The sequence below is a fragment of the Alligator mississippiensis genome, chromosome 5 (assembly GCF_030867095.1).
Source record: "Alligator mississippiensis isolate rAllMis1 chromosome 5, rAllMis1, whole genome shotgun sequence".
NCBI classification, from domain to species: Eukaryota; Metazoa; Chordata; order Crocodylia; family Alligatoridae; genus Alligator; species Alligator mississippiensis.
Window position 1 is genome coordinate 24,141,963 of NC_081828.1, and position 24,916 is coordinate 24,166,878.

General features: G+C 45.3%; 1 long non-coding RNA gene across 1 annotated transcript in view; it reads left to right on the forward strand.

The window, feature by feature from the left end:
* The first annotated feature begins 449 nt into the window (after positions 1-449).
* The window catches only part of LOC109283577 (uncharacterized), a 61,762-nt gene continuing 37,295 nt past the window's right edge, over positions 450-24,916 (forward strand). Inside the window, exon 1 of the long non-coding RNA XR_002090800.2 lies at positions 450-512. This is a non-coding gene — a long non-coding RNA (uncharacterized LOC109283577). The remainder of the gene's footprint in view (positions 513-24,916) is intronic.

The following is a 24,916-nucleotide window of genomic DNA, read 5'->3' on the forward strand; positions in this document are numbered from 1 at the left end:
AATACTGAAAAATGGCTGATAGCAATGCAGATTAATTACTTGCTTGATTTTAGTTTTTTTAAAATTAAACACATTTTGAATAATGTAGGCTAATGATTTATTTTTTCACAGTCCTAAATCTTTAAAAATAGAAATGAAAAAGAACTGAAAAAATATGGACTCTGATGGTAAGATTTTGTGTGTAGCAGAGTAGAATATCAAACTCTTGCTCTCAGAAGCAGATTGTTGCCTTGTAAAACAATAACATAAGAATATTATCTCTTACACCAGGGTAAAAAGCAGTGATACAAACTGCTGTGCTTGGCCTTATCATTAAAGATAATGTTTTTCTTTCTGAGTGCTAAAACATTTTTTTATGTGCATGCAATAGGTCTCCATGTCCCTGATCTTGCAAACATTTACGTATGCATTTAATCATGTGAGTAATCACATGGATTACAAAAGTTTAAGGATAAGGATGTGTCTACAGGCTTTCAGGATTGGTGGGAAGACTTAAAAATGCTATTTCAAAGGTAAACATTTATTGAAGTATAGAAATATTTTGACTTTACATAATAATTGAAAGGATAGCCAGACATCTCAGAAATGTTTTAATTTAAGTCAGTTTTTATGACAGTGGTCTAAATTTCACATTGCTCCCTTTTTCATTTTAATACAAAGAATATTTGCCTACAGTATAACTGAAATTACTTTCTTCTATTGTATATTTATTTCATTTTAACTTTTTTAAAATAGTCACCTATTTGATGGTTGAGTTCTGTAAAGCACTTGGCTGTAAGAACAGAAAAGTTGGGATTACCATACCAAACCAAATGACTAACCCACCTATTCCAATATCTTATTTCTGACAGGGCTAGGATGCATATTCCAGGTATAAGACATCCATTTCCATTTGAACTTGTTTGCCTCAAAAAACTGGGGTTTGCATTTTAATTTTGTATCCCTTGAAAATGTGGATGTTTTATAAAGCTTGTTTACTAAGGTTTTTGTTTTGAATCTGGCCTACTAAGGTTGGTACCTCTGTGATACTTTGTATTAGTGAGTTTCACAAAGTACTTGTAGACTGTGTTAAAAGAGAGAGAGAGAGAGACAGAGAGAGAAATCTGACATTGCTGGTATGGTGTATAATCCAAAGAGTAGGTTAACATCTTTGAAAGTGAGTGGAAAGCAATTGAAAGTAATTTTTCTCTTCAAAAATCATGGGGAAATGGCGAGAGTCTGGAGACAACATTTTACCAGCTCAGTTGTGGGTCGAATGCCATTCTGATTGTTGGCATACAGGGTTCTTTGGGTTATTGTGATATCTCTTATTAACCAACTAAATAGTTTGAAAAATTGTTCTATCCAAGCTTTTGGGCACAAACACCCTTCTTCAGGCACAAGGAGAGCATTGGTGTTTGTGTGTTCTCCTGGGTAGAATAGAAGCCTATATGCAAAATGCAGGTCTGTAAAAATGCAAATGCATGGCAGTGAGGATCTGAGGGAATGGGAGGCAATAGGCGAGAGACAAATGGGGATTGGGGAAAGGAAGAATGTACAACTGATGATAGAATGTAGCTGGTATATTGCAGGCAGGTTATAATGTGCCATAAATTCAATGTCTATATTTACTCCATGATTTTTTGTATCCAGTTGATTTATGAAATGAAGTTTGTAGGTTCATCTATGAAAGGTGTTTTGTAAATTCCCTTTGAGGATTTGGACTGAGAGATTGGAGAGAGAGTGGTTGTCTTGTGAGAAGTGTGAACCAATGGGTAATTGGATATTTTTGTCTTTGATAGATTTTCAGTGTGCATTCGTTCTGGTACGCAGTTGTTTGGTTTCTCCTACAAATTTTCCATCAGGGCGTTTAGCACACTAGATGAGATGCCTTACATTCTGGAGGTGCAGGTGTAAGATCTAGGAATGGTGATGCTTCTGTTTTGGGGTGTAGTTATTGTGAGAATGATGGAGATGTGTTGGCATATTTTACACTTTTGTCTTGTCATGGTCTGGATTCATTTGGTGTGCTTTGGGCCATAGGAAGTTTGTTTTTGGTGATGAGGTTGGTGAGGTTCAAAGGCTTGTTTAAAGGCTAGGATGGGCAGTTCTGGAAAGATCTCTTTAAGAATTGGGTCTTTTTCTAGCATGGGTTGCAATTGTTTGAGGATTTTCTGTATAGGTTCCAGGGAAGGATGGTATGTTACAACCAATGGTGTGTGACTTTAATAATATCTGTTAGAAATGCAAAAGTCCAAGCATTTTATCTGAATAAACTTTTGTTATTTAGCTTGAAAATATTATGTTTCTGCAAAAGGGATCTCTCCTACTGGAAACCGGGATAAATACATTTGTTTTCCCAACTGGGATACTTTATTTTTTGTCAAGCTTCTGTTTCTGTTGTTTCTGACTTTTCTGAATTGTGAATCATTGATCTTCCTGTGCTGCCTCTTTTTAGTTTTTTCTCACACTGTAGGGAAATTCATAAGATGTTTATAGACTTTACTGTATCACAAATGGACCCAATTCTGACATATTCACATATGCCATTATCACACCTAGGGGATTTAGGATTTTGATTTGCCCCATAACAGAGCCATGACAGGCTTAGAGTCTACTCTCCAACAAAGTCCTGAGTTTTGATTTGAGGATATCTTGACTTTATATTGGGGTGATGGTGTTGGATATGGATGAGAGGGGAGGAAGAAGAGCATAGGTGCCTAATTGTCTGATGTGGTGGCTCTGGCAGGCAGACTGGAGATGAGTGTGTTTCTTGGGATCCCAGACGCATGCTCTCTGGGAGTTAGGTAGTTGTACCAGATCAGTTGCTTATGTAGTTCATTACTTGTCGCTTATCTGTCTGTCTTTTCTGTCTCCTGTTCAACCTTGATTCTTCTCTTGCACTCTATCTTATTTGTGGCACTGAAGGCCTTATATGAAAACTAAAATGTATGACAACTGAAAAGTAGTAGGTCTTAGATGTGCTTAGAGCATGCTTCTGGGTTCAGGCCATGTGAACAGATAGGCATTTTCCTACTTAACTATTCTGCTTTAGGGCATCCATGGCTGCATTTTAAACTAGGGCTGTAAGTGCCATATTGCTGTGGTTTATCTACATCACGTATCCTAGAGTTATTGTTTCAGTTCTATAGGCTATACCTGTTCGGGTTTGTTTTTTTTTGACATACATACAAACATAATTTGTTTCGACATCTAAAAATATAGAATCAATAAGAAAAAGCCTCTTTTTATTTGCTGAATTCATTAGATTTAAACCACAATTAAACCATAACAATAACAGCTTCTTTTGTATTTATTTCTCTTCTCATTTGCTAGCCTTATGGTATTGGCTCAGACTTGGAGAAGGCATATAGGTCCACAGACATCAGCAAGATACAAGTAAATTATATTGCTCTTTGATAGATTTCTTGAGCATTCAGTAGGAAATAACTGTCAAGCATCTAGATTTCATTTTGCTTTTTGGTCTCAAGAGTAGGAATTTGGAGCTTGCTGCCATGGAAACAAATTATTATGCTAGCCAGTTCTTTTGCAGTCTTTCCTCTAAAGACCTTACTGATTCTCTTGAAGGTCAAGCAGTAAAAAAGAGGTAGATGAAATGTGGATTAATTTTTTATCTTTATTAAAGTGGAAATTCTACCAAAGTCATTAATGAATAAGAAGCAATATTAATTGCTTTGGGGATAAAAAATGACATATTTGATTGTCATTACAATTGTTTATTTTCTTGAACCATGCACAGGGTAAAAAGAGTGTAAGGGATTTATTCCTTTACAAAATATTCAAACTACATTTAGGAAATGTTTTGATTTTTGTTCTTTTATTTTTTTCCTGTGATTTTATTGTTCATGGAGTCTGTCCCAGATTGACAGCATAGTAACTGAATTACTTAGGTGGTAATGGGTGTATCTTGTGTTAATGATCATTTTAAAAATATGGACACCAGTACCAGGAACTGGACCAAAACAATTTCACAACATCCAACAAATAGCAAGCAAGTGGTAATAACTCTTCAGTTTTATTGACCTAGAATAAATGCTTTTGGATCAAGTACTTTAAGCAGACTCCTGCCACCTTACTATACAGCCTTTTTTTTTTTAATTAGGAGTTTTAAAACTATAACCGCAAGGCAGCTGTCCAGGCATTCTGACCACCTGTCATCTAACAGTTAGTTAAATCTATCAAAAAGAAAAATAGGAACATATTCATTGACAAGTTTTTGAAATTCAAAATAGTCATGATCAAAAAATGAATGTAAAAGGATAAGGATTTTCAAGTTTCTCCCAATTCCTCTCTGCATCCCTCCTATGAGATGCATATTTTGGCACATGTATTCTTCAAAATGGTCTGTAAAGGAACACAGTACATCAACTTGGGTAGTCAGCAAGAAGCAAAGGTGATTTATCTGAGAGCACTGGCACAGCTACTTCAACTCCAAGCCTCAGTGTGGCAGAACATTCTTGGAGCCTGCTACTTTAAGGGCTTAAAGCAGACAATAGGGTGGCTGGCAGGTGTGGGCCAGCCCTGATGAGGCAGTCACATGACTGAAGGAGGGCCATGTGATTGAAGGTGGGGCTGAGTAGCCTCCATTTTAACTCATGCCTTCAGAGGTGAGCCAACAGTTTGCTGGCTGCAGCTGTGGAGAGAACACCACCCAGCTGGATCTGCTGCTCACAACATCTTGGAAGTATATGGGAAGGAGCTATGGGGAAGGAGGAGGCTCCAGGTCCTGGGCATGATCAAAAACAACACCCTGCTGGGGAAGGATGGTCTGGTGGGGCTGCCCATGGCAGGGTAGTCTTGAGAAATGCCAGGCCAGTTGCCTCCCCAGTAAAAGGCGAGTAAGGGGCACCTTATAACCCCAGCCCCCACAGCCTTGTGGATTGACAGAGCCCTGAGCTGAGTGGGTATTGACAGGTCTGCAGCTCAAGCATCTGAGAGCCCAGCAAAAGGGCAGAGGAGTGTGAGGGAGAGAAGGCAAGCTGCTAGCCAACTTGACTGGATGGACCCTCAACTGGTCAATGCTGGGGCCAGGACCAGAACAGTTAAAAGGGCCAGGGGCCCACTGCAAGGGATGCCCAGAACCGGGGGTATGGGTTCTGATTGGCCTAGAAGGTCAGGCCAGGGCCAGTGTAGCCAAAGGTCCTGGGGCACCATACCCTAGAGGGAGAAGGGTACAGAAGAACTTGGCTGCCTAAGAAGGCCAGGGGTTAGGCCTTGGGTGCCATTTGCGAGGCATGTAACATGATATAGGGGAGGTTGAATCCATGTACATAGGCCCTACGCATCAGGACAAGTAAATGGGAAGCCTCCCACCTGATTAACATCTTATAATCATTATCATCAAGGCATGGCAAGCAAGCAAGGTGGGTGGTTAGCCTGGAGACAAGTAGGTGGGTGTAACAGGGAACCCTAGCCCTGTTAGTAGGAAGCAGAGTGGCCCCTTTAAGGCCAGAGTCTTCAGAGCATGGCCTGCTAGCAGAGCAGGGTTAAAGGGTAGCCCTGCAGGCCAGTCAGCTGACTGGGGTGATCACATGGCTACATGAGAACTCAGGCCAGAACTATATAAGCCCTGGGCTGAGCCAGCCAAGGGGCCAGCTCAGGCTGTGGCAGAGTGTAGACTCCTGAAGGCTCCAAGAAACTGAAGCAGCCCTGCCAGTGAAAGCACCATTGTTAAAGCCCAGGAGCTTAGTATTTATGTTGTAGTTCAATCCGGTGGTTTGCGGTTGAGGCTGTAGAGGAGGTGGAGGCCTCATTAGCACCTACAGGGGCCAGAGGGAGCCCAGCACCACAGAGGTGCAGCTACAGGGGCCAGAGGGCCTAGTGGCACAGGGGGCTCATCCACACAGGGACAGGGGCCCAGAGCAGATTGAGTGAAGCTAGTGCCTCAAAGCTGGCCCCAACTCTGTTGGTCTGAGCAGGACAGCTTAGCTACATAAAAAGGGGCAGAAGCTGCATTGGCTGGGACCCCAACAGAGTGGACAAAGGATGAAGATAACACCCATGAAGTGTGGGGCACAGTAAAGCGGTGGTATGGAGCTGTGCAAACAGTCCTTAGGGGCAGACCCTTCTTACCTGCAGGTGTCTGAGAGCAAAGACCAGATCTGGGAAGCCCTGGGGCAGCCTTTCTTTTGAGAACCCAAAGAAACATCAATATGCGGGCAGGCGAGTGAAGGGGAGTTTGTTTCCTGAAGTTACTTAAAAAAAAAAAAAAAAAAAGACTTTGGGATGCCTCCAGGCATTCTCAAATGACTCTGGGGATGGAACCCTGTTACAACGGGTCAGCGACTGACTGGCCCCAGGACGCCCACCTGTTACACTCAGGTTGCAAAGATGTAGGATCCTCAGTTAATACTCTTTCTCCAACCCCATTTGTTATATAAGTAATAGGTTTCTAGGGGCAGAGGGGAACTTTTTAAGATCTAGAGCAGGGGTTCCCAAACTTTGGTACATGTAGCCAGGGGGTATGCAAGGCATTTTTGGGGGGTACGTGGGATAAATTGTGTAATGGTGGATTTAATTTTCATTATAATAATAAATGGCATTTAAGGGATTAAAATATAAAACATGTGCTGGTAGGGGTTATGTGGGCAGCTGGTAAATCTGGAAGGGGTACTCAATAAAAAAAAAGGTTGGGAACTTTTGATCTAGAGCACAGGTGGGCAGATGGTGATCAGAATGCCAGTGGACAAATGTTGGACCTCTTAATCTGTAACAGTGACATTGAGGTACTCACCATAAATAGCTGTTCCTGGCAATTCACAGATTCATAGATGTTAGGGTCGGAAGGGACCTCAATAGATCATTGAGTCCGACCCCCTGCATAGGCAGGAAAGAGTGCTGGGTCTAGATGACCCCAGCTAGATGCTTATCTAACCTCCTCTTGAAGACCCCCAGGGTAGGGGAGAGCACCACCTCCCTTGGGAGCCCGTTCCAGACCTTGACCACTCAAACTGTGAAGAAGTTCTTCCTAATGTCCAATCTAAATCTGCTCTCTGCTAGCTTGTGACCATTATTTCTTGTAACCCCCGGGGGCGCCTTGGTGAATAAAACCTCACCAATTCCCTTCTGTGCCCCCGTGATGAACTTAGGCAGCCACAAAGTCGCCTCTCAATCTTCTCTTGCGGAGGCTGAAAAGGTCCAGGTTCTCTAGTCTCTCCTCATAGGGCTTGGTCTGCAGGCCCTTAACCATGCGAGTGGCCCTTCTCTGGACTCTCTCCAGGTTATCTGCATCCCTCTTGAAGTGCGGTGCCCAGAATTGCACGCAGTATTCCAACTGCGGTCTGACCAGCGCCCGATAGAGGGGAAGTATCACCTCCTTGGATCTATTTGTCATGCATCTGTTGATGCACGATAAAGTGCCATTGGCTTTTCTGATGGCTTCGTCACACTGCCGACTCATGTTCATCTTGGAGTCCACTAGGACTCCAAGATCCCTTTCCACTTCCGTGCCACTCAGCAGGTCATTCCCTAGGCTGTAGGTGTGCTGGACATTTTGCCTCCCTAGGTGCAGCACTTTGCATTTCTCCTTGTTGAACTGCATTCTGTTGTTTTCTGCCCACTTGTCCAACCTGTCCAGGTCTGCTTGCAGCTGTTCCCTGCCCTCCGGTGTGTCCACTTCTCCCCATAGCTTTGTGTCATCTGCAAACTTGGACAGAGTACATTTCACTCCCTTGTCCAAGTCACTGATGAAGACATTAAAGAGTATCGGTCCAAGGACCGAGCCCTGCGGGACCCCACTGCCCACACCCTTCCAGGTCGAAACCTACCCGTCCACCACGACTCTCTGGGTGCGACCCTCTAGCCAATTCACCACCCACCGGACTGTGTAGTCATCCAAGTCACAGCCTCTTAACTTGTTCACCAGTATGGGGTGGGATAGCGTATCGAAGGCCTTCCTGAAGTCTAAGTATACGACATCCACCCCTCCTCCTGTGTCCAGGCGTTTCGTAACCTTGTCATAAAAACAGACTAGATTAGTCAGCATGATCTGCCTGCTACGAACCCGTGCTGGTTTCCCCTCAGCATAATTTGTCCTGCCAGGCAGGATTCTACCTGTATCTCTCATCTCTCATTGGTAATGAGACAGCTCAGTTGGTTCAGTTGAATAAAAAAGGTATAGTTGCAAATACAAAGGCTTAAATCAACACAAGGCATTTAGGGCATTTATAAACATGGTCCAGGAGTGAGGGGTGGAGAGGGGAGATGTTTTAATTAGAGTGGCTCCAAGAGCTGCTTTAATAAAAGCACCCAGAGTATCACTTGTATCAGCATCCCTGCACTGAAAAATGGTGGCAGGGGTGCTTTAACTAAAGTTCATTCAATGAACTTTAGTTAAAGTGCACTGTGGCAGAGAACCTCTGGTGCCTGCCACCTTAAGGGCTGTGAGCAGCCCAGCTCTGATGAGGCCAGCTCTGATGAGGTGGTTACATGACTGCAGGAGGACCAAGGGATTGGAGGAGAGGGCTGAGTGGCCTCAGGCCATTTTAGCTCAGGCCCTCAGGGCTGAGCCAGCAGTCTGCTGCTGGCATCTGGAAGAATACCACCCAGCTGAGCTGCAGCTTAGAACATTTTTGCAGATAAGGACAGGAGCTATGGGGATGGCAGGAGGCTCCTGGTCCTGGGTATGATTGAAAAATGCACACTGCTGGGGAAAGGTGGCCTGTTGGGACTTCCTGAGGCAGGTAGTTCCCCAGAAATGCCAGGCCAGTTGCCTCCCCAGAATAGGTGGTGGAAGGGTGGGCAGGGGAGGCCCTAATGGGGCGTAGCCCCTCCAGAGGCATGGCAGTCCAGCCACGGGCTTCTGGCAGCTGCAGCAGGGGTGGGGAGAGGTGCAGAGGCAGTGGTGAGGGAAGGAATGGGGCTGGGGCAGGCACTGCACAGCTGGCAGGGCATGGGATGGAGCTGCCAGTGGCTTGTCTGGGGGGTGCAGCTCCTGCTGCACCCTGGGAGACATGGAGGTGTGTGTGCCCCCAGATCTCTGTGGGGTAGGGCAGGCTGCAGCTATGGGCTGGGGCCAGGGCTGTGTTGGGTTCTTCCTGGCGGAGGGGGCTGGGCCAGGCTTTGCTTGGGGTGGACAGTGGCAGTGCTGGGAGGGGGCTATAGCCACCCCAAAATTCACTGTAGCCCCCCCAAACCTCCCCCCCAGCACCACTAGTGCCTGCCGCAAGCACAGCCCAGCCCAGCCCCTGTTGCTAGGAAGAGCCTGGCACATCCCTAGCAGTGGCAGCCTGCCCTGCCCCATGCAGATCCACCATGTGGCCTCCTGTGGCCTGTGAAGCTGTGGGAGCTGCCACCCCCTTCCTGTGCCCCCTGCATGAGCTGTGGCTCCATCCTGCGCCCTGCCCTGCCCTGCCCCAGTCCCAGCCTTACTCCCTCTCCTGCCCCTTCCCTTGTAGACTTACCTGCATGTGCTCAGCCCCTCCACAAATTTTTTTTCTTCCTCCACCTATGCTCCCTAGTGAAAGGTGGGTAGGGGCACCTTATAACCCCAGCTCCCACTACCTAGTGGGTATTTTAAGATCAGAATGTGAGAAAGTGAGGGTCAGGCACATCTGTGGACACCTGAGCCTGTGGGGTGTAAGACTCCGAGGCCCAGTGTGGGGGCAGAAAGGGGCCACAATGAGGGACGAAAGATCATATGGAGGCCCACACAGAGTAGGGTGCATGGTGGCGCATGAAGGGCTGTGTGTTTGGGTGTAGAGTAGGGTCTGCACAGGTGGACCTGAAGGGCTGCACCAGGTGCGTGCAGAGTAGTTTTGCTTGGGCAACCTGAAGGGCTGCACTGGAGCCAACCCCTACTAGAATGAGAACTTGGACGACTTGCCTGGTGAGGGGTTGTGGGCAGAGTTCAGCCCAGTGTGAGGTATAAGGCCAGTGCCGTGTAGAGTAGGGTTGCTTGAGCGACACGAAGGTCTGCATGGGGACTGGCTGAAGTGCAAGTAGGTAAACCTGATGGCCCAAGTGGGCTGCTCATGGAGCAGAGTGGGTTGAGAGTGGCCCAGTGAGAGGCAGAGTGAATGATACCCAGTGAGAGGGAGTGGAGTGAATGGGGCCCTGGGAGAGAGGGTGGCATGTGAGAGTAGAATGTGAGAGGCCCAGCAAATGGTAGAGTTTGGCCTGGCTTCAGGCCGGAGTTATAAATGACATATGATACCATCTGCAAGGTATGGGACACAGTATAGAGAGGTCAGAGCTGTGTATATTGGCTCAGGCATTGGGACTTTAAATTGGCAGCCTCCCACATTTTTACATCAAGTGTATTAACCAGCAAGTCATGGCAGGAAAGGTAGAGCAGACTGCCCTAGGCAGGCGGGCAGGCTGATAGTGAGACCCAGTCCTGAATAGGTCCCCCATCACATGCCCCCACTGCCATTTTTTAGTGCAGGGATGCTGAAATACATGATGCTGGAGTCTGCTGGAGCATGGTAATTACCATGCTCAAACAGACTTGATTAATTGAGTTTGCTCCAATGCACTGTAATCATAACACATCGAAGCAGCTTCCCTGAATGTGTATAGGCTGCCATGTTTTTATTGGTGCTGCTAGCAGATGGCTCCAGTAACATTCAGTTTAGTTTGTGTAGCTCCTAATTTCTATATAGGGATATAGGACTCCAAAATATCAGGTCACATTAGAAAAAGGAGGCCACTAAGTTTTGTGGTATGCATTTTGAGACTTCTTACAGGCTCTTCTAGAATGTTTGTCAGTTTAAAATCTCATGTTCCCAAAATCACTAGAGAATATTTAAATCATAATATTCTACCCAGAGAGATTTTTTGGTGTTGATATATTTTGTTATAACTTGCTAACCCATATGTTTTATAATACTAATGTAGCAAAGGCTTATATTATTAAAGCTTCATTATTTTTATTAAATGTAATAAATTACATTTGCTATGACCTTGTCTTAATTGCAGTTGAACTACAGTGATCCAAGTACATTAACAGAGTAAAATGGATGCATTTTACAAGAAAAATGATCAGAAGCTATACTGAAGTCCAGTAAAGACCATATTTTTGGTGATATGGTGCTTTTGTGGAGGACCCTTTTTAGTTATAGATTGATTATGATTACGTTACTGATTATAATTAGCTAGTTTGCACTCATGTCTAATGACAGAAACACTGCACCAAGATGTGGATCTTGATCTTTGCTTTGAGCACGGTAAGGGTCAAGCTCAGCTTGCTGATTTGGTATACTTATTTTGTCAACTGAGAACATTGTTTCCAGACCTTGAGGCTAGGGACAGACATTACACATAAACCAGTTTAAGTGATCAGAAACTGGTTTAAACCTGTAACAGAACAGACGTTCAGTGTAAATAAACCAGTTTGAAAATGGCTGAAACCGAGTTGAGATAAACCTGGTTGAATGTAGTATCAGACTTAACTGATTTGGCTCAAGCTGATTTATGCAATGTCTTTCCCAGACCCCTTGCTGGTTTAAGTTAAACCAGACTCCCCCAGCATCCTGGCATGCTCTCTGGGCTGGATGGGGCTCTCTGTTCCACAGCAGAACTGGCCCCTCCCCTCTCCTCTCTGGCTGGATCTCAGCAGAGAGTACAGGTGTCTGCCTGGCTTCCCTCTGCTCTCCCCCCCTGTCCCCCTCCCACTCCCTGCTAAGCAGGATTTCTCCTGTCCCCTCTGTCTTACACCTCTCAGCATTAGCTAGCAGACCACATTAGCTAGCAGATCATGTGCTGTGGCAGATGGGACAAAGTTAGAGTCAACAGGCAGCTGGTAATATCCCTCTGTTGTTTTCTTAATGGGGTGATATACACTGTGTTATGAATTCCCTGCTGGGCTGGTCAGAAGGGAAGAGGGGAACCTGTCCCTAATCAGAGCATCCTGCTGGCTTAGCACTGTGGAAGGGAAGGGAGAGCTGTTCTAGCATCCCCCAGCTTCTAGCCTGAGCCACTGCAGGCATGTGCCTGCATTTCTGGGTTGTCTGTATGGTTACAAACTGATTCAGCCCATCCAGGTTAGACTAACCTGCAAAGATTGAATCAATTCAGCCTTAGGCATTTTGAATGTCTGTCCCTAGCCTGAGAGTTTAGCCCAAAGTATTGCCAGTCTCATTATATCTCTTCATCAATGGAGAGAGAGTGATAATCTAGAAGGCAGAAAAACATGCTCTACTTACCTGCTTTCATGATGCATGAACCAAAACTGGAAATGAGGTGGGAAGTGATGCTGTGGGTGCCCCGCTGTATGCTCCTGCTGTATACTCTCAGGCATACATGAGCTGTGTAAAAGGGCTTTGTGAAGCCAGTTTTTTGGTCTATTTTTGGATTTGGTGTGCAAAGAACAGGAGTAGGCAGGGCAGGGCCATGCTTATTTGTTATGACATCTGGCACACTGAGGAAGCAGTATAGAATTTCTTTATATGGTTCTCACCCCAGGGTCAAGGTTGAAATCTGTACATAAGCAAGGCCAAACTCAACATTCTGGCACAGGGTTTGGTTTTATTGGTAACCTGTTTTTTAATTCATTATCTTACATCTTTGCAACTTTTATTATAACCCATGCAGTGATCCCCTGATATACCATTTCCTGGAGTCCCTTCTGTATCTGCTAGAAACAGTCTTCTTATTTTAAAACATAAGGACAGGAAAAGGACCATTAATAATATGCCCTGAAGAACATAGCACTTTCACAGATCATAATTTTAATGGAGTCCAAGAGTTTGGACAGACAAAACAATTATGTTGATTGAAAAGGGAAAGGATTTACTGCAGTTCAGAGGAATCCTCTATCTGCTCCATGGAAGCTAAATCACAATATTTTACTACTTGTTTTATTAAAGGTAAGTCAACTCATTTTAGCTTCTTTTATGGCAGGATAGGAGCAGATAGATGAAACGGTTAGACTGGATTAGCTAATATATGCTTCTGAGCAGCAAGTACTTCCCTTAAAGTGGTGTAACTTTTTGTCTATCCATGCCCAGACGTTTGACAGAAGTGCATCGACACAGGCCAAGTATGTCTGTAGAACCTCTCCATTCATCCTTTAATGTTCATGTAAACTTTCTGTCCAGTCTATTCTTTCATGTATCTTTGACTTGTGCTAGATTGTGCTATTTGGACACAGTTAATAGTAGGGGTCTGCACTACCTGAGGGAAAATGTGGGGAAGCTTTCTACCTCCAAAAAGCAGAATGTCTCTCAAAGCTTATTGGTGTGCAGGGTAAATTTGCCTATGACTACGTATAGGGTCTCTCCTGTTGTGTGGGGATAAATCTGTTCCTAGATTCTTCTGTGAACCATCTGATACTTCATCTTTGCTTGTCTTTGGCTTAATTTACAATCGGTTTTGTTTCATCACAGACTGCTAGCACACTCCATTTAAAAAATGAAACACACTCCACTCCATGAAAATCTCACTCCATTTAAAAAATGAAACACAATTTAATTAGTTGTAAAACAGATGTGATGTTACAGGCTTTTTAAACATCAAATTTGTTTTTAAAATATTGACTTGTTCAACAAAGCTTGATAGATGAGAATTACAACTGAGAAGTAATTATATAAGGGATAGTAATCTTCAAAATCAAGATAGAATTTTCAGAGCAGTTCAGGGGATTGAGTCTTCTAGCTTTGGTTGATTTTAAAGGTAAAGTGGCTAAATACCCCAGAGAGCAGTTGGAAATTGCAAACTAAGTTTGTTTTCAAGTATCTAGTTCTGTTGCATAAATCATTAGTTTTTTTAGAAAAAGGTTCTGCTAATAAAGTCTGTACTGCCCATTCATAAATAATTACTGCATTTACTTGAGCGTAAAATGACCTTGAATATAAAAGGACCCCCAGTAATTAGGTTCTATTTTATTCCATTCTATATATGGAAAATGTATAAATGTGTCATAATTTTCCAGGTATATAAACTAATTATTGGAGGTTTCCCTTGAATTTGTTAACCTTCCTACTGCTACATCAGGGAAAATAAATCTGGGGGTTGGGTAGCCTCCTTGCCCTCTGCCCCTTTCCTTCTTCTTCTCCTTACTATCAAACCCTGCTCTTTCTAAGCACGTGGAAGAAAGGGATAACATTTGCATAAAGGGAAATTACAGGTACCTATAGACTTAGTTCATTTGAGGCATTTTGCCTTTTTTGAAACTGCTGCAAGTTTTAGCAAAGGTATTCCATAAATACATTTTTAAACAGAATTTTGTACCTACTTGTCACAACCCAAGGGTGTGATTTGATGTGTGTGCGCTTCGGCACTGCTAAATTACTTCCTGCCACTCGTAGCTTTCTTTGCAGGGTGCATTTCTAGGTTGCAAAAGAGAAATGCACGGTGCAAAGGAGTTCCCGCCACCCGCATGCAAATTTGTGTCCCACTATTGGCCAGTTCTAAATTATTCCCATGTGGCGGCTAGCAATTGGCTTGCTAGCCGTATAAGAGGCTTGAGCGGTTTCCACCCACGTTGGAGATCTCTGGAGGAGAACCCTGCAAGGGGGGACTCCGTAAACATCTTGAGGAGAACTCTAGGTGCACTGCGGAGCCTATCGGACCCAGCGCGTGTGCCTTAGAGCTGGCTATAGAGGTCTGATCAGCCTCTGGCCTCTCCCTGTTGCCGAGCGCAATCCTTCGACGAACCCCTCTTCCCTGCGTGCAAGTTCCACAGAGCCTAGCAAACTTCGTGTGAGTGTATTCAGAGCTCTTTTCTCCGAGTTGTTTTCTTCGGTTGACACGACGGGCTCGCAGTTTTAGAGCCTTCAACTGGATTGGGCTAGAAGGTTCGCGTGGAAGGAACTCTAGTCCGCCTCTCTTCTTTTCTGTCTGTAACCGCAACTCAAGCAAGTTTTCCTGCCTGCACCGCGACCATCTTCGGTGTAAGTAAAATAATCTTTAATCAACCACTAAGCTTCCGTGCCTAATTCTAGCATGCCGCCTGCCTTCCCCGACCCGGCGTGTCCGGGCTGCTGGCCACAGCCCGCCACGCGAAAAAAGGGCCTCGGACTGCTCCCGGTCCGCACACTACTTACTTTTTTTTATTAATATATTTTGTGTTCTAGGTCAAATCAGTTCCAAATCATATCAATTGAGCAGAACTCAGTTGTTCCAAAAGGCGTTGACTGAGCAGGCAGAACTCAACCATTCTAAACACTCTGTATGGCGCTATAGCCAGAGAGCATCCTTCATCCCATGCTTTTACCCTGGGACTTCAGATACTCCCAAATCCATTGGCAGGCATCCTATGTGCAGCCCAGGCCCAGAGGTCTGGGGATTTGGATGCCTCCATTTGATAGAGGCCAAAACACTTGATCCTGAGCCAAAAGGCTGAGAGATGATTTTTGTACCTACTTAAATACAGTACAATCATATATAGGTTATATTAGTCCAAAATTGAAACGTTCCTGATTTACTATATAGTTATTTGGGCTGGGGCCCAGCAGAGTCAGCAGGGTTGCAAGCCACGGTACCCCACAGCTTAGTGCTACTCAATATGTGTATGTATCCCAGATATCCGCCCCCCTTCCAAAGGATCCATGTGCTAATTTGCACTCCCCTGCCCCAACTCATGACTGGAACTAGGTGTTCTTATCATGAGTCCTGGGATCCTCCAAAGATTTATATGCAGATGAGGTGCGGGGCAACCTGGTTCGGCTTCAACTCATGGAAGGCAGGGCCATATTAATCATATGCAGCAGGCTGAGAGAAGGGGCAACAGAGGGATTCTAGGTGAACTGTTTGGGGCCCCATATGATGATGTTTGCCAGACATTTAAGGGTGGTGAAGAAGTACGAATAATTGGAAATGGGAAAGAAAGATGCATCTCAGCTATGGTTTCTAGTGGGAGGATCTCAGCTACATGCTTACTTAATGGAAATGGGGGACTCCTCCCCAGTTTGCTCCTGTGGCCTTTGGTTAAGGGCAAGTGAGACTCGGGGGCATCCAAAGCCCAAGCCTCTGGGCTTAGGCCTGCACATGGATGCTGCCAATGGATTTGGGCTGAAACGTCTGGGGTGGAGGATACTTGCTGTTTGTAGTGTCACATATGGTGTTTGAACAATTGAGTGTTGCTCAGTTGAAAGGATTTGGAACTGTCAGCTAATTTGAACACAGAAAAATTCCTCCTCCCCCCCCCCAAAAAAAAAAAAGTTCCCCTATGGGTCATTTGTTTTATAGTCATGCCCAGTGTTCACTGCATTTAATCAGCTTCATAGCTGGTTTCTATTACTGAGCACATGTTGCTTTTGGCAGCAGTTTAACGATAGACAATGTATTTAATAAGGTTTCCTTGTACATTTGTAAGGTGAGGGGCTTTTCCCGTCATACTGACTGGGGGTGGGGGAAAGGGGCAACACCTCACTTTGTATTTGAGAAAATATGGTATTTCTAGCCTATATTAAGTAACATTTTTCAAAATGTTACCTACATCTCTTAGGAGGCCTAAGGAATTTAAGATTTTTTTTTTGGTAATATCTTTTATCAGACCAACTGTAGAGTTGGGAGAGGTTTTAGACAAGCAAAAAGTACCCTACTTCAGATGTAGGGAAGAAATAAGGGGCTGGAGCTTGTAGAGCTACTTATATTTAAAGTTTCCTGATGCTTCCCAATATAACAACTTTTTGCTTACAACTTTGCCAAACTTTAACTCTTTGAGCTGAAATTTTCCATGCATTTCCATGACTTGGCTCAGTATGAATTGTTTGGGAATTTTTTAACAAAAACAGTTCAGCTGCCTCTGAAAATGATGTAAGGGAAAATATGCTGCTTGTCAATGTTGTTGAAATTCTGCCAACCTTTTCTTTGGAAAACTCTAGTGCTGCCATGTTTTGGTGCAGGGACTTGAAATTTGGCAAGGATATGCATATTGTTTACACTCAAAAACCTGCCCAAATTTGGCCGAGCCCTACAAGCCTTTGAAAAATCACAGTTTTCAGAATCAATTCTTGCTAGTTTTTAATTAAAGTCTCTGCATCTCCCTGAGCAAGCTCAAGTACTTCTAGCGCTGCCCAGACTTTGCATGTACATTAACAGAGAGAAGATGAGCAGTAGGGCTGTGTGAAGCTTTACGTGCTGATTTAATTTGGATGAGATTCACCCTGATTTGGTGGCCGAATCTCTGAATCTGAATCAAATCAGGAGACCAGTAAAAAGGTCCAAATTGATTTAAAGCTCTCCAAATTGATTTGGAAAAGATTTGGAGTGTTTTGGAGATTTGGGCAGTTGCCGCTTGCCACTGCAGGGAGCTGGACCCGGGCTCTGTGCCGGTAAGTAGGGGGCATCGGGGGGGGGGTGCTGGAGTAGGGAAGATGGAACCATGGGGAGACCCCCACCAGGCCCCATCCCCTGCCTGCTCCCTTAGATTCCCTGAGTGCCCTCTGACCTCTGCCTGTTCTCCCAGCCCCTCCATGGCTGCCCAGCCTCAGCCTCAGCCTCTGGTTCTTTATACATTTTTTTTTAAAAAAAGCCCCCACTCACTGGCTGCTGCAGTGGCCATCAGGGCTTCTGGGGGCTCATGGCAGAGCCCCCCATGCAGTGTAGGGTAGTGGGGAGCAACGGAGATTGTCCTCCCCACCGCCTAGCAGCAGCTGGCGAGTGCTGGGCTTGTTTTTTTTAAAGAGCCAGGAGGCTGGGGCTGGGTAGGGCAGCCATTGACAGGGCTGGGAGATGGGGTGGGGGATGGGGCATGCTTGATTTGGAGATTTGGCTGATTTGGCGGTGGCTGAATCTCTGAAATAAGAAATGCAAGGTTCTCCACCTTGGGACGAAAAACCTGCAGCATGCTTATAGATTTGGCAGTGCTACACTGGTTAGCACTACAGATGAAAGGGAGTTGGGGGTCATGATTGACCACAAGATGAACATGAGCCTTCAATGTGTTGCTGCGGCTAGTAAAGCAAGCAAAATGCTGGCTTGCATCCATAGATGCTTCTCAAGCAAATTCTGGGACGTCATTCTCCTGTTGTACTCGGCCTTGGTGAGGCTGCAGCTGGAGTACTGCGTCCAGTTTCAGGCTCCACAATTCAAAAAGGATGTGGAGAAGCTTGAGAGAGTGCAGAGGAGAACCACGCACATGATCAGAGGTCAGGAAGACGGACCTTATGATGACAGGCTGAGAGCTATGGGACTCTTCAGCCTGGAAAAGCACAGGCTAAGGGGTGATCTGGTGGCCACCTATAAGTTCATCAGGGTGTTCATCAGGATCTGGGGGAAAGTCTGTTCACCAGAGTGCCTCAAGGGATGACAATCGAATGGTCATAAACTCCGCCGCGACTGATTCAAGCTGGACATAAGGAAGAACTTCTTTACTGTCCGAGCCCCCAAGGCTTGAAATGGACTGCTGCCAGAGGCGGTTCAAGCACCCACTTTGAATGTCTTCAAGACACATTTGGATGCTTATCTTGCTGGGATCCTATGATCCCTGCTGACTTTCTGCCCCTGGGGCAGGGGGCTGGACTCGATGATCCTCCAGGGTCCCTTCCAGCCCAAATGTCTATGAAATCTATTCAGGACAGTGATTCAAATCACTGAATCGAATGACTGTCCCCTGAATCGGCTGCATCTGAATCTAAAGTGAATACTAGTTGCTTTGCACAGGCCTAATGACCAGGTATTTGAAGTATTTGGGGTGAAGTCAGTATTGGGCTGTAATGGCTGTCATCAGCCATTCTGTACGGGTATGAAAGCACTGAAAATGAAAGTAACAGAACCTATTTCTAGGTTTTCCATAACTCCCTGCTGTCACACAGGAAGTGTGGAAAAATAGCGGTCTGATTTATCAAGGAAAAACTTGATTATAGGGTAGCTTGGGACAAGGAGCTGAGGCATAGGGAAGAGCAGGACTGGAGGAAGGCAGGGAAATGGGTAGGGACCACAGGTGGAGACTGGGAATGTTTGGGAAAAGAGACTGGATCTTGGAGCTAGGGTTGAAATAATGTAGATGGAAAGAGGGAGCCAGGATGGAGAGGAAACCAATTGCATTAGGACCTTGTCAGAGAGAATGAGGGTGACATGGAAAGGAAATTGAGATGGGGAGAAGGATGTGGGAAGAGGGGAAGACATATTTGATAAGGAGGTAGAGTGCAGGGTGTAAGGAGCACAGCAGAGACCTTGGCATAAGCATTTCCATTTTGTATGCATCCTCTACTATATCAAGATCAGAATTGTATGTTGTTGCTGTTAATGTGCATTTAAATAACAGAAGTTCTGGGTTAAGCTGCAGAAGTGTGGCTATAGCTGAGGGCCCTAAAAGCCTGTTTTTAGCCAAGCGTAACATAAGCCTTTGCAAACAATTAGCTTGGTAAAGGAAAGAAAGCAATTAACATGTCCATTTCAATTAGATCAGATTAAACAGAGCATAAGGTCTTAAATTAGATAATCCAAATGTATTATATCATAGTTTATACATATTAGTAGGAATAACTCATGTAACCAAATGTATTAGATGTTGTTGTAAAAGCTGTAAAAAAAAACAACCCCAAACCTCCCCCCAAAACCAGAGCAGCCTTGTCAATGAACACCATTGCGTTAACCAAAACAAACTGGTGGCACTTAACTTTCCATTCAGGTGGAGGAAAAAGATAAGAAACCTTTTCTTTCAGAAGTATATCTTTTGCAAGATCATAGAGTACTGGTTCAGTTCAGTTCCTAAAGTTTCAGTGAAACAGAAATTTGTATATATCCAATCAAAGTGCAGATAAATGCATGTGGTTGTAAACTCTGAGGAGGTTGGGGAAAAATGGACCTAAGTTGTTGTGGGACTGAACAACTAACGAGCAAAAGAGCTCCCAGGCATGAGTTTGTTTTTTTGCATTTCCATTGCTTGATCCAAAAGCTTTTGTTTAGCTTTCCAATAAAGTGATTCCCTTGAGAAGAGACTGGCGTGGGCTCTCTTTATTTTAAGGTCCTATCTGACAAAGAAAGCTCTCCTTTGTCCCAATTTGGTGATAGAAGGTTTCTTTCACAGGAAAGAACTGAGAGTTGCTTATAAAGAGACTAAGAAAAGGAGTCATCTGGCAGGATGTGTAGAAATTTTGATTGAATGAGAAACCAGGGAAGAGAGCACAGGTACTGACTCTGTGGGTGCTCTGGGGCTCAAACACCCACCAAAAAATTTAGTGGTGCTCTGCACCTGTGAGCCAGGTCCAAGGCTGCTTGCAGATGTTAAAAAACCAAACCAAACCCCCTGTGCTTTACCAGAAGAAGCAGCATATTACTTCAACTCGGCTCTGCAGCATCTGTAAAAATCAGGCGCTTCAGCGGGGCCTTTTGGCAGTTTTAGCTAAAGCTGATTCAACCAGCTATTAGATAAAAGTGCCAAAAAAGTCCCAGTAAAGTGCCTGATCTTGACAAATGTTGCAGAGCTGGGTTGAAATAACATGCTGGCTCTTCTGGGCATGCATGGAGCTTGGCATGGGAAGATACTGAATTTAAAATAAAGCACTGGGTTTAGGGGTTTTGTTTTGTTTTTTTACATCTGCAAGCACTCACTAGAAAAAACAAAAGTTGGTGCCTGTGGAAGAGAGCCAGTGTGGCTGGGATACTTGAGTAGATGGAGCAATTAGAGGCCAGGTTGGAGAGACATGAATGAGGGAGTTAGGGAAGAAAATGAACTGCCTGGGCAAGAAGACTGGAAGAAAAAATTTTGAACAGAAAGGAGGAATAAGTATAAGAAGTCTGGCAGGTCTTGTCTGACCAACCTCATTTCTTTCTATGATCAGGTGACTCATCATCTGGACAAAAGAAAAGCGGTTGACATCATATACCTCGACTTCCAGAAAGCCTTTGACTCATGGTATCCCATGAGGTACTGATCAGAAAACTGGAAGATTTTGGGCTCAACCGTGGGACTGTAAAGTGGGTGCAAAACTGGTTGTGGGGTAGGACACAGAGAGTCCAAATGAATGGCTCGGTGTCATCCTGGTGAGATGTAGGCAGCAGCGTACCCCAGGGGTTGGAACTTGGCCCTGTGCTGTTCAATACCATCATCAGTGACTTGGATGAGGGGGGTGAAAAGGCCACTGGCCAAGTTCATGGATGACACCAACATATGGGGTTGTGCAGACACACCCGCAGATGGGCTGCAGATACAAGCAGACCTAGACAGGCTGGCATGTTGGGCAGAACGGAACCAGATGAGGTTCAATGTAGAGAAATGCAAAGTGCTGGGAAGGAAGAACCCCCAGCACACCTACAGGCTGGGCATCACTAACCTGACCAGCACTACATATGAAAGGGATCTGGGGGTAACAATAGACCTCAGCATGAATATGAGCTGGCAATGAGATGAAGTAGCTACTAGGGCCAATAAAACTCTGGCATGCATCAATCAATGCATCTCCAGTAAAACCAAAGAAGTGATTCTCCCACTTTATCCAACGTCGGTGTGGCTGCAGCTGGAGTATTGCATCCAGTTCTGGGAACCACACTTCAACAAGGATGTGCTAAAGCTCGAGAGGGTCCAGAGAAGGGCCACTTGCATAATCTCATATGGCTTGCCATGCAAGTCCCTGGAGAGGCTGAGGGACTCCTCAGCCTAAAGAAAAGAAGGCTGAGAGGGGACCTGATTGCGGCTTACTGCTATATCAGAGGCATACATCAGGGGCTCAGTGAACAACTGTTCACCAGGGTGCCCTGGGGGGAAAACTAGAAACAAGGGCCACAGACTCCTGGAAGATAGTATCAGGCTGAACATTAGGAAAATCTTCTTTACAACTAGGGTGTTCAGACTATGGAATAAGCTCCCCCCAGAGGTGCTGCAATCATCTACCCTAGAAATCTTCAAGAGAAGACTGGACGGTCACCTGGCTGGTGTCATCTGACCCCAGATATCTTTTCTGCTCATGCAGGATGATCCTTCGGGGTCCCTTCCAGCCCTATGATTCTATCAATTGTTAAACAGATTGGGATTGGATTGAGAAGGCTGAGGCTCCAAGGCTAGACCAAACTGCATGAGGAGCATGGTGATGAGATGAGAAGTAAGTATGGGTGACTGCTGCTTCCTGAGCCGGGGGGGGGGCACGTGTCCCCCCAGTGGCCAGTCAGTGGCTGGGGGGGCGGGGTTCCCCCCATGATTGATTGCACCAAGTGAGGGGGGCTTTCCTGCGGCCAATCTCACCGACTGGTGGGGAGCATGGATGATCAAACTGATGGGGGGGAGAGTGTCCCTTGTAGCCAATTGCGCTGACTGGGAAGTACGATTGGGACACCTGGAAGTGCCAGCAGTGCTTCTTCTGGAGCCCCCACTCCCCAGCTGGCCCTCACAGGGTGGGGCATTGGTGCTCCCGCCTGCCCCCATTGCCTGTTGCCTAAGCGGGGAGTGCTGGCTGTGAGGGGGTGCACCAACACTCTCAGGGGGTGTATGTGCACTCCCATGCACCCCCTACGCATCATCACTGGAAGCAAGTTGTGTGGTAGAGACAGGACTGGGACTGATACCCAAATAGATCAGTTGAGATAAGGCAGAATAGGTAGAAAGGTTGCAATAGTCTGTGCCCACCTCATTATGCTGCCTTCCAGAGAATGGAATGGAACTCAGTATCATTGTGTCCCTTCTGTCGGCAGATGGTTACAAAACTCACCATCTTATTCCTCTCTTGTGCTGGTCCATGAATGGAATAACAACCCACTACTGCTACCATTAATGCCAAAAGACAGTATTTGAGTGGCGAGTCTAAATGTTCTAACTTTCCTTATGACCCATCTGGGTGTCAGTCTGATACCACCTGATGGATTCTCTTTTGGTTGAAAACCAAGCATTCCTAAATAGAGATGTGATAGAATGAAGGTTGCCTGTACAATCTTAGCTTTATCTCCTGACTATATTAATTATAGCATAATCTTTAATCATTTGCTCGCATGCTATTTTATGTCTATTTCATTCATAGTATAAAATTGATGTTTCTCACTTAATGAAGAACTATTCAGTGTTTTATTTCATAATGATCATTTCATGAGTCGCCCCACATCCTCCTTGCCACTAGCCATTCTCCAAAGACAGAATTATTATTTTCCTCCTGGATTTTTCTATGGTGCTCAATGCTAGTGCCTGAGTTCTTCACAAACATTTATAAGTTTATCCTTACAATACCTGGCTGAAGTGAAATGGGTGGTATTATTTCCATTCAACACCTGAAATGCTGAGGAAAGCTTAAACCTAAAATTTTCTAGTAGTTTAGGGTGCCCAATTTGGGACATGTAGGACTTGTTTCTTAGAATGCATGTAATTATATAGCACTTCAACTGGTCAGAGCATATCTCCCATTGACATCAGTTGTGGGTGTAAACTGATGTTACTTTAGGATCCCAGGCAGGCATACAGAAAATGAGGAACATATAATTATGGTGGGGTCCTGAGAAACAACCAGCATGGCTTTGTAGAGGGGAGGTCATGCCTAAGAAACCTGGTGTCCTTTTATGACCGTGTAACTAACCACCTGGACATGGGACAGGGGGTGGATGTCGTCTACTTAGATTTCAGCAAGGCCTTTGATACTGTTTCCCATGAAATCCTCTCAGTTAAGTTGGAGAGTACTGGCCTAGACAAGGTTACTGTGAGGTGGGTTGGGAACTAGCTCAGTGGCTGATCCTAACTAGTTGTAATTGAAGGGGTGGTGTCATCCTGGAAGGCCGTCTCCAGTGGTGTACCCCAGGGATCAGTGCTCGGGCACGTGTTCTTTAACATTTTTTATTAATCACCTGGACGAGAGAGTGAAAAGTGCAATGATTAAGTTTGTGGATGATACTGAGCTGTGGGGACAAGTGGACTCATCAGAGAACAGGTCAAGGATTCAGGAAGAGCTTGACAGGCTGGTCCTATGGGCTGAGCAAAACCATATGAGGTTCAACAGGGATATCTGGGTAGGAAGTACCCTCACCATATCTATACAATGGGTGGTTCTCTACTGGCTGGCATTGCATCCAAAAGGGACCTAGTGGGGTCAATTGACCAGAGGATGAATATGAGCCACCCGTGTGACAAAGTCACCAACAGAGCAAATAGAACTCTGCGATGCACCAGTAGATGTCACCAACAGATCCAGAGAGGTGCTCCTCCCCCTCTATTTGGAGTTGGTGAGGCCACACCTGGAGTGCTGTGTCCACTTCTGGGCACTGCATTTCAAGAAGGATGTGGACAAGCTCAAAAGGGTGCAGGGAAGGGCCATCTGCATTATCAAGGGCCTGGGGGACAGGCCCTATGAGGAGAGACTTTGGGATCTGGGTTTGTTCAGCCTGAGCAAAAGAAGGCTGAGAGGTGATTTGATAGCCGCCTACAGATATGTCAAGGGAGAACACCAGGTTCTAGGAAAACAACTTTTCAGAAACTTCCCCCCAACCCTGTCTCCTAGGAAGACACGGACCAATGGACACAAGGTAGTCAAGGAAAAGTTTCAGTTGGACATAAGGAAAAACTTCTTTTCCATATGAGTAACTAGAATCTGGAACACACTTCCAGCAGAGGTGGTGCAGTCTGGTGGTTTTAAAGAGGAGGCTGGACAATACCTTGTTGAGCTTCTCTGAGCCCAATTACCTCCTGCCCAGGGCAGGGGACTGGACTTGATGATCTTACAGGTCCCTTCCAGTCCTTTCTGTGATTCTATGATTAGTGGCTGCCTGCAGTTTAAATGACTTACCCAGCCTCCCATGGAGGTACACAATGGAGGCAAGGAAATACAGTATAACCTCATAAATATGACATTCAAAATTCCAGCATTCTCAAAAATCTGGTATTGCAGACAGGTGGTGTTGGCCACTTCTGGGGCTGCAGCAGGGAGCAAAATGGAGGGAACTGTAAGTGAGTAGTGGGGTGGGTGAGGCATGGCTCTTGCTGCTACGCATGGGAGGGCTGTGGGCTGGGGGGCTGTGCTGGGCTCTTCTCGAGGTGTGCGCCCCGGATCTGGATGCTGGATGAGAGCAAGCTGCCACCTGCCTTGAGCACTGGGAAGAGCCTGGTGCCACTGCTTGACCC